The 13707-nt window shown below is 30.1% G+C and overlaps 1 protein-coding gene across 1 annotated transcript in view; it reads left to right on the forward strand.

The window, feature by feature from the left end:
* Positions 1-10564: 10564 nt before the first annotated feature.
* LOC126775070 (uncharacterized) overlaps positions 10565-13707 on the forward strand; it is a 45148-nt gene continuing 42005 nt past the window's right edge. Inside the window, exon 1 of the mRNA XM_050496803.1 lies at positions 10565-10603. The gene's annotated coding sequence lies outside the window, so the exon portion shown is untranslated. The remainder of the gene's footprint in view (positions 10604-13707) is intronic.

The raw sequence follows: 13707 nt of genomic DNA on the forward strand, positions 1-13707 counted from the left end.
AATATCTCCAGTAAGATATAGGAAACAATATTTAAAAGAGTATAACTAACTTTCTCTTGTGCATTTCGTTTTGACTGAAATGTTGATTGGTTTTAATTGAATATTGAAACGAAAATTTAAAAAACGAACATCGATTATTATCACTGACATTATCTTGTAAGAAATGGTGAAGATTACACTTGCGGTGAACATTTATTCATTGATACTTTGACCCAACTACTTACAACTACAATTGACACTACTTCAATAGTCCAGTAGTAGAAGTAGTAATTCAGAAGTCATTAGAGATATCCAGCCCGCCTTTATATAGCTGCAAATTGGGTTTGTCTATCATTAAATTCTCATCAAGTATTGGTCACCCAGAGATTGAATACTGGTATTTACTCTCATTATTTTGATAGTATATCTATCTTGTATGCCAATTCTACTAGCACATTGTTACTTTATCGCAATCAAATCCAAACTTAGTCGTTGCCGTTTTCCTATTCTACCAATACAACAATTCGTGGTTCGGTCAAAGTAGGATCGGGAACGTATCGTAACCGTTAAAGATTATTAAATTAAGGTCTCTGATCTTGTACCTAATCTGTCTCCGAGATTGATTGGTATACGCTTGCTCTGTGCATTTTAATATTTAATGCGTCGAAAGCAACACTAAAGGGCAGAACATCGTGACCGGTTAATTGAAACGACTTATATCCAGCAGAACTTTCAATGTCCAAATTTTTTATTTCCTCGAGAAGCGCAAGAACCATAATTATGATATAAATACAGGTATTCAATATATTAAGTGTTATTTTGGTTCCGTTAGAAAAATTAAGTGATTTTTAAAAGATTCAAATATATCAATGGACAATATAATTCAAAATTTCGATTACGGTTTCTATATTAATAGCAACGATTAATCTTGTAAAAAATATGCGCAGATACGTGTTACAAGATTATTTATCTGAATCATTTCTAATACAGTTTTAATAATGAAAAAAAAATAAAATATAAAACCTCCTTATTTTCGTCAGTTAAAAATAAAAGATTCGCGAGACGTTGCAATAAATTGAAACATTTTAAATCATCATCATGATATGATTAATTGCAATCATATTAGGATTAATATGTTAAATACCTCGCAGAACAATATGTCGATTACTCCAGTATTATTGCTTTGATTATTATTAACAAAATACTAAAGATTAATTTAGTTAGCTCGTTTGTTTAGTCATAGATTCTGAGCTTGATTTGTTATCAGTTTTATATTAATTTACACATCATAGGATTTATTTTGTATTTTATATTTCGTGGAATGGATATGCTTATTGGAATTTTTTTTTTCTTATGAACTGCGTTGACGTTATTTTTAATGTCACTGTAAAATGCCATAATTATACCATCAAAAAGTTTGATTACTTAAAACAATAGCTATATTAAGGGTTATTCCTTATCTTCTTATATTACTACTTTATTATCGCGTTAATATAAAATGACTTATTGCGTAATTTTTATCGTTAGAACCTTTTGGTTTCTTAAAGCATATTTGAAAAAAAATCGGCTAACAGCATTATATCTAAAACTAGAAATAATTGTAGAATCATAACGCTTTAAACTGTTAAATCTGCTGAGTAATATTATTAACGCAAAAATGTACGTTAAGTACGCAGGTGTAACAGTAGCATTATAACTGAAATAATAAGTTATGATTGTCATGTAGTCTATTGACTAATATTCATTTGAGGTCGTTAGAGAAAATACAATGCATCGACTATTAAATTCATTTTATAATTAAAAAAGTATGTATTATTTTTTCGGCGAGTCTAATGTACACTTAATAAGTTGGTTCGGTTGTACTACGCAATCGATACAATACCTATTTTATTTTCGAGTAGATATTATCATTTATTTTTAAAATAAAAAAAAGAAACAATAAAATTAAAATTGACTTAATATTAATTAACCCATTTTCTAAACTTATATTAAATAAAGCAACAGAAAAAGACCAAGTGTGAAGTGTGAAAAACCCTTAAATCGGAAGCAAAAGAAACATTTTCCGTAGCATATTCTCAAAACTCATTCAACTTGTCTAGACTTGGCCTATGACCTTAAAACACACACGTCCGTTTGTTCTCAGCAGCCAGCCAGCACGTCCAAATTACATTTAGTAATACATTGTGCATATCTGTTAGCCCATTAGACCAGTAGTGGTTTGCTTCAGTACCTCATCGACCAATAATGATTATAGATCATTATATAATGTGTGTCACTGTTTAATCTTTGTATTTTAACGCCTTATGTATTACAGTATTCCTATGTTAGCATTTATATATTTCTACATTTAAGTCCGAAAATATTTTAAAGGAAAATATTATAAAAGATAGCTACTAGAATGTTCTTAGAAAGGCACTTAAATAATGTGTTGTCGCTTTTTTTATTTCATAATAATATTTTAATAGTATAGTGGTTTATAATTATTCATAGTGGCCAACTTTAAGCAAGCACATAATACATTATTGTTTAAGACAAATATTTTAGTTACAAGACAGTAATGTTTATTGTGTGTGTTTAACTGGCAACACTAATGTGCGATCACGTTCCAAGCTAGCAACACCATGGAAAGTCGTAATATACCATGGACGCGACGCGCATAATTTTTACGTTTTGCATATTATTTATAACAAATTATATTAGAGAAGTATGAAATATAAAATTGTTACTAAATTATTGCACGTGATAAATAACTATTAAATAAATTATACTAAAAATCTGGTAACACGATTTTGATGCGTTGGTAAAAACTATTAATAAATCAACGATCAAAAGTTGAATTTATTCAAAAGTAACGTCTGCAAAATTCGTTATACAGTCTACATATAACATTTTTTACGAAAATTATTTTTCATAGATAATTTATTTTAAATACTACATAAAATTTGTAAGCATTTGGTTTTCTATCATATAGAAGTAATGTAACTAGTCGAAGGTCGCGGCTTATTTCTCACGCCAATCAAGTACGGATTGGAGGATAAGCAGGTGTCAGAATTTTAACCAACACATGCAGATTGTTCTTTGTAGTGTTGATTGTACAGTTACCGCTCGTGGATTCGCACGCGTGGGAGGGGTAGTAGGTGTTAGGTACTGTATATCGTTGTATTCCTGACAACGTGTATGCAAAATTTCATACTGATCGGTTGACTAGTTAAGACGTGAGAGCGTAACAAACATACAAATTAACAAACTCACTTTAGCATTTATAATATTAGTTAAGATTACAATTATAATGTTTAATAGTTTAATAACTGTTCCTTGACAACCATTCAACAAAAATAACGGATGACGTTACGTTTAAAGAATAATAGGTATACTAGTTGTTCCCCGCGACTCGGTCCATAAATGTTAACGTCAAATTTAAATTTAGTGCTTCACTATTGACGAGGAAACAAACAAATAGGTGTGATCGTTAAAATATTAGGTTAAACGTTAAATAAAACAATAAGAAATAACGAGATGATGTTTTTAAATAATATATAAATTTCGACAAATAAATATATACAGTTGTCTTTAATATATAAAAGTGAAAGTCCATAACAAAACAAAATGTACAAAACGTACATGAATGTGTTATTTTAATTGCGAAACGTAGTTTCAGAGATAGTATCTAGTGACATTATTTACTTTGATATATTTACATCTAAATCGCACCCAGGTTTTGCTTTAGCATAAATATTAGTTATATATCTAAAATGTGTTGGCTTATAGGAATAAGCTTACCTACCTTACGTACTTTATCAGTTTAAAAGAATGATAAATAAAATGAATGATATTTCTCAATTAAAAATATAGGTTATAGAAGAGATTCGAGAAACCTACCTAATTGATTTTTAGTTTTTAAAATTAGTGTCAATTATAGTTTTCTTATATTATTTTTATACAGTAATTATTAGACAAAAAGAAGGTACATATTATGTATTCAGATACCACACTATTTTAAATTATTAGCAATTTTTTATTTAAATTCAAACAAATTAAATTATAATGGGACGTTCATACTTATCTTTATTTTATAACTTAAGCCGTTAGAATACTACTGTTTTATAATCTATTTTCACAGACGCGCTAATAGAATTATTTAAACAAATCATTCAGAATATCCGACCGTATTTTAACAGTGGGATTTCACGCGGATTATAGATTTGAGTTTTTTTTTTCAAAGAATGCAGAGCCGTTTAACATCTGCTCTAAGATTTTATGTAAACGTATTCTTACATTCTAATTAATACGACAATATGGATTTCATAGTGCAATGAACTTATTATGTATCATTTAGAGTATTGTTATGCTAAGTAAGTAACATGTGTTGTTGTAACTAGATGTTTACATTAAAGAAAAAAAATTAATACATAAACATTGAAGTTTTTTTTAGTTTTTATTTAAATACACTAAAGACGAGGCTGTATGATGTGATACCTTTGTCTTTTATGAGAGATATTTTTTATAAAACAAAATAAGTTTTCTTAAATTATAATTAACTTCTATTTAAACCGATAAAATTATTTTATTAAAAATTATGTTGTTTTTTAATTAATATTCTTAATAATGTGAAAAAAATACACAAGGAAAAATTTTAACGAATGCTGGTAAATCGTTAACAAATTTTTACCCATTGCATAAATGTGCAAGCCAGTTTCGCTTGGTACCACTCACTTATAACATTCTACCGCTAAACAGCAGTATTTAGTAGTGTTGTGTTCTGGTTTGAAAATAAAGTAAGCCAGTGTTACTATAGTCACAAGGGGCATAAAATCTTAATTCCCAAGGTTGTTGACGCAATGGAGATGCAAGGAATGGTTAATATTTTTTACAGTGGCAATTTTAAGGAAGACATGTCATTAATTTTAAAAAGACTCGCCGTTGTTCAACTAATATATTATATAAAATGTAAAAGCATACATACCACTGCTTGGCACATCCAACTGGCTACCATTGAACAACGATACTTACCTATAAATAAATGTCTCATTCGTCTCAAAATCGCGAAATGTGAAAGCATTTTTATGAAATTAGATTAAGTCACGGATGTAGAACCTCGTTTATATAATACCGCGTAATTATATTTAATAAAAGAAATGAACGGTAAACGAAATTTACAGTACATCTTTTAGTTTTGAAGTAATAAATTGTGATGACGTCACGATCGCTATCTTTACACGCAAATAGTTAAAATAAATCCGTATTGGTCACACCGTGCATACGAAAACAACGGGAAATACATCTTACCTAATCGTTTTATTCGTGATTTGAATTGATATTGTCAGATAAATCTAAATTACTTAAGGATTCCTAAATAAACTCTCTTTTTCAATGATATATCCTCACGAGTACTGAATTTATTACACTTTTGTTCGATTATGTGATTTAATATTTGAATAGATACATTTTAAACTTAATAATTGTTGTAATACATTAAGATTAATTCACTGACGAGCAATAATATTTAATTTGATATGTTAATGTATAATTTGAGTCAGTAAAAAAATATATAAAAAATTTTATTATTAATAAAAAATAAAAACAATGAATACATAACTAAACGAAAACGAAACGAAAAAAATAACTTATGAAACCTAAGTCATATCTGTACGAATTGAGGCAGGTAGCTAGATTAAATATAATTTGCATTGCTGACACGACACTGGCTGACTGCAGACTCTGTTTCCCACATTTTAGAAAAATTAAAATAACCACAGTTGATTAACATAAGCAGTCACAGCTAGAACTAATATGAAAATAAATTAGAACCGTTTCGTGTTTTCTCTACGTATAATACAGTTTTAGTTTTGATTTGAACCATAATAGCTAAGTGGTTAGAACTAGTGAATCTTAACTGAAGGTTAGGGGTTCAAACCCGGGCAAGTACTATAGAGCTTTAGAAAAACGTTGTAAGGAAATTTGCGAATGTTGATGAAACTTTGCCACATTTATATCCAACCCGCATTGGAGTAACGTGGAGGAACGAGCTCCAAGCTTGCCCCTCAAGAGGAGTTCATTGCTCAGTGGAAAATTAATACATTGTAACTTTTTTATTTAAGCATAGTTCAATCTGCATTATAATATGCTTTGCTGTATAATCTTTGAATTCCATATTTTTTTTTTTTTTTTTTTTTTTTTTTTTTTTTTTTTTTTTTTTTTTTTTTTTTTTTTTTTCAGCCTTTTGCCGTCCACTGCTGGACGAAAGCCTCCCCCATAGAACGCCAACCATCCCGATCTTGGGCAGTCCGCATCCATCCCGAATCCATATATCCATATATGCTTTCAAATTAAATATTTTTGAAGTCGCAAGATCGTCGCTGTATTTCTAACTAAATGAAAAAATATAGTAAGCTTCAGTTGGAAACCGTCTATTATCTTTAGTAAAAAGTCTACCAATAATTTACTGATAGTATTTTAAATATATAATTACAATACTGTACATATTATATATAAGCGAAATACACTGACTGACATCAGGAGATCTCCGATACTATAGATCCGATTGACTTGAAATTTAGCTTTGTTATTCCTTTTGTGGCATAAATGCCCAATGAGAAAGGAATTTTGGAAATTTCAACTTCTTGAGGCCAAAGTGGGGGGATTTGTACGATTTTTAACCCGTAAGAAGTCGGCACGGGCTGCTAGAATAAAATGAATGCACAACTAAGTTTGTTTCAGTTAATTTGCATCAGTACACGATTGTACTACCTGCGTGCACACGTACTTTACTGAATTATTAACCTATCGTATATACTACATAGCAGGTTTAAATTACATTTTACTTTTAATTTATTAAAAAATTATAATATTTTTTTGAAAAATATACATGTTTAATCCAATTAATATTAAATTTTAATATTTACGCGTCTATCAATTTTAATAATATGAAATATAAATAATTTGTAGTATAATAAATCATAATTAAAATATTCGCTCTCTAATCACGCTAAATTTACATTCGAAATATTAAAAAGTAAACATAAAAACACCAAAGGACTTTGTCACATTTAAGGCAATAAAATTTTCGCACGGCACTGAGATATATTTACCGCAAGCTTAAATTTGACATTGTAACAAATGTTATATTTCATTTAAACTAAAACCGCTAACTACTTAACTTGAAAATAAGACGCTTGTCGCAATGTCGGCTGGTAAGTACATAATCTTATATTACTGTCTTGCTGTTTTACCACCATACATGACATTGAAGTTATAACGTTTATACTTGGTAACTGTGAGCTCAATTTATTAAGTAAATAATGCCGCTACGGTTTCTTTATTTATTTATTTCTTATTTTATAATATTAACAATTATATAGGTACTTGTTTTTCTCGTTTTTTTGATTTCGAAATAGTGTTTAAGACCTTTATATTAATTAAATGTTGTAAATGAGAATAAAAGTTTTTCTCAATTTCTTTTGAATGGATTCTAAATGTTCCCACAAAATATTGATTCCTGAGACATTTTACTGAGAAATCTCATAGTTTGTAAATAATACTCCAAAATAACGGTTAGTCGATGTGAGGCTTGTAACTTCGTAGCTACTAATAATGCTATGAAGGCTTAAAAATTATTTTTATAATATCGCTACAACTACTATCATAAAATATTCCTTTGACTTGCCTTTAACTTTTCTTTGAAACTACATATATTTATTTCATTATTTACATGGAAAATATACTCAGTGCAATTATGACGGCAAAGGAGGTATGGAGGAATGGTATCCAAAAAACTTATGATCAAAAAGATAATGTAAATATATAAAATTAAATAAGAGACGCATAAAATACAATGAAATTCTGCCACATGTGTATTCTACCAACCCGCATTGGAGCAGCGTGGAATAAGCTCCAAACCTTCTCCTCAAAAGGGAGAGGAGCCCAGCCCAGCAGTGGGACATTCACAGGCTGTTACTGTCATATTACATAAGAGATGCGAGGAGCATCGTGTTTCAGGCGCAAACGTGAGCAAATTGAATTATTCTTGTACGTTGTCTCCATCATTCAACACGCTTTCAACGTGGCGATTCAACTTATTGGTTTCATCGTTCCTTAGACAATCGTCAATAGACAACCTTGAACACCTCGAAAGTACATGGTAATCTTTTATTGTTTTTAAGTCACATTTAACTCTATTAGCGACTCATATTCTACATTTTTATTTGATTATAGTATTTTATTGTACTGTATTATTTTTACAAATTATAATTTGTAAGTTAACTAAGGACAATAACGTTAAATGCTGTCAATGTCAATAAATAAATATACAATGTCCCACTGCTGGGCTGGGCTCCTCTCCCTTTTGAGGAGAAGGTTTGGAGCTTATTCCACGCTGCTACAATGCGGGTTGGTAGAATATACATGTGGCAGAATTTCATTGTATTTTATGCGTCTCTTATTTAGTTGCTGTAACACAGACTCGTAATATTGCATCTTCGTATTGGCTTACCTACATTACTTTAACTGAAGAGTTTAATTTATGTTGTTGTTTATTTTTGTGTACCGTCCGTGTGTTGTATATATATATATACATATTATATATATACTTAAGTAGGTTAATCTTTTTTTCTTGAATTGTATTCTTTTTTTTAAATAAATTCTTAAGCCGTAAGTGCCTCTTCAAGCGCTATTTGTCATCTCAACTTCTAATTCGACAAAGAGGCACTTTGAGTCGGATTTCAACATTTTAGGATCGGGTTGAGCAACGAGTCAATCCTAAATGATAGTTTTTTTTATTTTATTTAAAGGTTTTAATTGCCAATTAATTAACAATTCCTAATCGACTGCTAAATCTTTCACGGTTAAATAAAATTTAATATTCCAAATTTAACTGACAAGATTCTGGCAGCCACCTCTTTCAATAATTAAATCACAATTCATATTACGTTAGTTAAGACAAAATTCAATTATTAAAAATTTAAAAATATTAGGTACAATTTCTCAAAAGTTATACTTGAATGTTATTTTATCATACTCTGCGATTTAACTAACTTAACTTTAAGTACTAAATACCTTTACGAACCTACTTCATTACATACATATTGCTTTATTATATACTTGCACTTAGACCCTTAGCTCTACATAAAACGTTCCTATTAAAGGACAAATATGTAGCGAAAATTGGTGTTTTACTTAGGACCCTTCTCGGGCGTACGCAGATCAGCTAACTAAAGTTTCATCATCGGATCAACGGCTTAGGAACCCATAGTGGTCAAATATAAAAACCTACAAACATTAAATTTTATTTATATAGATTTTACATTTAATTATAAGCATTCGTTATGTTTATGTAATACACAGTTGCAGCTAAGTTTTCTAAATAGTTCTACTAAAAAACGTTAGTTATATATTTTAAAAAGCTAGAAAAAGTTACGCATCAAGAGACTGAATAAATTAATATTAATCTTAATCAATGTTCGCAACTTTCAACTTAAAAACTCAGGAAGAAGCTTCCAAGTCAGCGTTGTACTTGGGCAGTTAAGCATCACGCTCCAGCGCCGACCATCCTACCATATCACACCGGCTAATGCCTTACATCATACGACATGTCATAATCTACCATCAAAAATCACCTTTATTCCATCGACTTAAGGCATAAGTGAGCTGACAATCATAAATTCATAATAAAACTCTTCAATGCCCCCACAATAATTGCGCTTTAAGTGAATGAACTGAAGGCAATAAGCATACATTTTGTAGTACCTAAAATGAAATTAAACTGCGAGTCTTAACGGTCATTAGAAGAGAAATTATTTTATATATATATATTGTCGTGTCAATACTTGTGCGAAATATTCGTGTTAAAATAGATCGATGAGACGGTTAAAGTTAGGCGCTTTCCGAGGCACGGAATCGTAACAATACCAGATTATTAATGACCTACACATATATGGGACCTAAGATATTGAGATTTGTAGCTATATAAGCCTACTAGAATACGAGCCTGTTATGTATGTAAATTGGAACGAAGATATTGTTATCAAAATAAAAAATATATTTGAAATATATATATATAATATTTATAAATATTTTTAAAATCCATATAAAAACTAAGGGACGATATATAATTTTATACATACGGCCCTGTTACTCAGTAGACACGTGTATAGATTACCTAATTTTCGTACATAATATAGCAATTAGAATAATTTTACAATGTTTGCTTAGGAGAAAAGTCATATTGTGTCAACAAATTTGTTTGTTCTTCTTAGAATTATGTTTATCGACGTCTGCGGAGCTGACACGGCTAACGATTGTTTAACTTAAATTCGAAGACCAGTGTATTTATGTACATTCTGTACATCATTCACTGAATAAGAACGTAAGTTATTTACTTAGTAAGCCTGAGAAAAGTTAATCATCAAATCCGTAATGGCTCCGATATTGTCAACGTAAATACGTAGAATTAAACGAGTATTTCGCTTTAATCTTGTCAATCTTAAGATAATATTGACTTTACGGTTAATATTATCTTAAGGTTGGTAGTTAAATTATCACAGTGGGCCTGTTTTTACGTTATGATTTCAATTCTCCTTTTTTTATTTTACAGATGAACACAAAGCAACGACCGCTATGATTATGTAAGGTTAGTAATTTTTTGTTTTTTTGTATCAAGTTTTATTGTTATTTATTTATTCCAGCATATTTCCAAGCACAAAGTCTGTCTAATATAAGAATCACTTAATTTACAATTACTATTTAAAGAAATTATATCTTTAAGCAAATATAATTGAAATTTTGAAGGGAACATATATGAATATACATACATGTTTCGAAATTTTTTCTTTCTCCTCATATTTTAATACTTTTTATTGATAACAGCAGCAATTATTTTATTTTTTTTTTTGAAAATCGAACATCGCCCTTTTGTTTTATCTATACGAGTAAATAATAACCGTTATCCTTAGTTGCGGAAATGAATCATGATGTTATAAATTATCCCAAACCCGTTTACTTTGACTGGTTATGTATAAAACCTTAACAGATTGCGTATGACTGAAAGTTCTGACATAGAATCGGACCGGTTCCGGTAACGTTTAACTGCTTTCAATGGAACAAATGATGGGCGTAGTTTATCATAAACTTGAAGGATCGACTGTTTTAACTGATCTTTGATCGTACAACCAAAGAGTTATTGATAAATGAATATTTAAATTGACTTCGAGTGGAAATAAAGTTGAGTTTATAAAAAAATGTATACAATAAAATTGATTCTTATATTATCCTTGTAATAAATAAAGATATTTTTAGTCTGTTGTAATCCTTATTGCAAGCACATTTGAGCAGGTACTACTCATATATCAAATATTCTACAGCTAAACGGCACTTCGCGGGACATAACTTTTTGGTTCCCAAGGTTGGTGGCGCATTCATGATGTGAGGAATGGTTAATATTTCTTAAAGGCAACGTCTATGTGCGACGGTGACCACTAATTATCAGGTTCTCCATTTATCAGTCCGCCTATCTATTATAAATAGATATATTCATTAAAAAATAAAAAAAGTCATAGGTAAGTTCCAAAATGTCTATGAGTGCACCAACAAACATAGATGGGTATTACATCCAAATACATTTTTCCTAAAACCCAAATGTTACCAATAGAGATAAATACAAAATTATAAAATATGTACATTTTTCTTTTTAATTAAGTACTCAAGAAAAAATGAAAGCATTTGAATGAACGTTATAATAATGCATTCTGTCAATATCGTCGGTCGAACACCTTCGGCCAATAAAATATGTATACAATAAGAAGAAAAAAAAAACAAATCATTTCAATTCATATCTAAAGTTCACGCGAGTCTGGCTACTGCTTGAAGAAGAAAAAACTTCACACAAATTAACGATTGAATCAAATAATCAATAGATTATATTGTTAATATTTATGAACCGAAACATGATTACAATCTGTCGGTATGACTGGAGAAACAAGTGTAGTAATTGATACGAGATTGTTAACGAATGACAGATTGATTCCCAGTTCAAGATCTTGTTATCGAACGTATAATTTATATTGCAAATAATGATATGTATGCATACATTCATGTACATAATTTTCTTTATATTTTTGTTTCTTTTAAGACACATAGAACGCACACTAAAATAATCATCCAATATATGTGTACATTTTCAAATTTAATATATCAGTATTATTTAAACATATATAAAATATGTATTCTTTTATAATAGATGGTAAATGCTCACCTCCATCATCAGATTAAAAGCTAAAGGCTTTGAATAATTAAATAGCATAAGTTATTCTTTACAATACGCGCGATCTAATTTGACCGGTCAGAAATTAGTCGCGAGTCGATGCACAGATAGATACCGTTGCCGTACCGTACAGAATTTCTTGATTGATAAATCTAATTACTCTTTATACGTCGGATCTAGGTTTGAACCCTTAAGATCTGTTGCCACTAGTGAACCTAGAACATACAAATGAAACACACTCATACATAGTTACATACACACCTACACAAAACTCATATTAAATATGTATTATTTAATAGGTTGTCTGTTTTTTATCCATAATAACCTTAATAACTGTTGACTAGGTAATCCATCATTCAACTGGTCAGCTACTATTCTAGCTACTGGCTACGATAAAAGGTCTATTTATAAACCGGTGATCACACGCGGCTCCCTGTTTCTATATTACTTTCTATAGGGTGCTCATTATGCACACTTGCTTGAGGAAGTTTTGATCGGTTTTCCGACGGCTGTAAATGTTAGGTTTAATATAGCCTTATCTAATAATTGATAATTTTTTTTATATCTCAGGAAGTTTAATATTAAATGACACAGATTATTTAAATTGTATTGACAAATTAAATATATTTAATTTCATTTTTTTTTATATAAAGTCTATCTCTAGAAACAAAATTATGAATTGTAGTTCTTATATTGTTATTATGATACAGACATAATAGTATAGTGCGTCCCTATCAGTAGAAAACATTACGTTACGTTGATATTATCGCGGTGTGTCCAACCGCAAATAGTGAGCCATTAGCCACGCATAATGCTAGGCACGCGATCGATGTCATACGTGGACGCTACAATATAACGAACTAAGCACTAAACGCGATGACTTCAAAACTATTCACGTTATAAAACAGCGCTGCAACATCGCTAGAAATCAAAAGAAAACACTGCGTTGGCGCGAGCGATCGCAATCAGAGACGCGTGCGCCGAGATGGAGCATGCGGTTTTTTCATATAATCCATCTGTTGGATAGGCAATAATTGACCAGATACAACTACGTCGTCTAAGAAGGAAATGGCCCGAGACTATAGTTGAAACGCGGTATCATTACAGACCTCGTTCATAATAAGATAGATTCCATACAAATGTTGTGGAATTAATATCAAAAACATTCCTATACACTTTATCGTTTAATTCTCATACTCGAACATGATTTGCAAATATACACTTGTAAAGATTTCGGTCGTCAGATCGATGTTTAGTCGACATGAAATTCTCGATGAAGGTCACAGGGTCATTTCTTAAGCGCTGAAGTACACACGTATTGTAACAATTGTTCCACGAATAATGAATCCGCGGTAATGGATCTTTGATTATTATCATTTAATAGACAAGAATGATAAATCAAACTCTGGTTAATCGAGGCGTACACTATTATATTGCTATTTATATACGAAAATCGTTTTTGCTATCTTTTTGAT

Source organism: Nymphalis io, chromosome 17 (genome assembly GCF_905147045.1).
Source record: "Nymphalis io chromosome 17, ilAglIoxx1.1, whole genome shotgun sequence".
Taxonomy (NCBI): domain Eukaryota; kingdom Metazoa; phylum Arthropoda; class Insecta; order Lepidoptera; family Nymphalidae; genus Nymphalis; species Nymphalis io.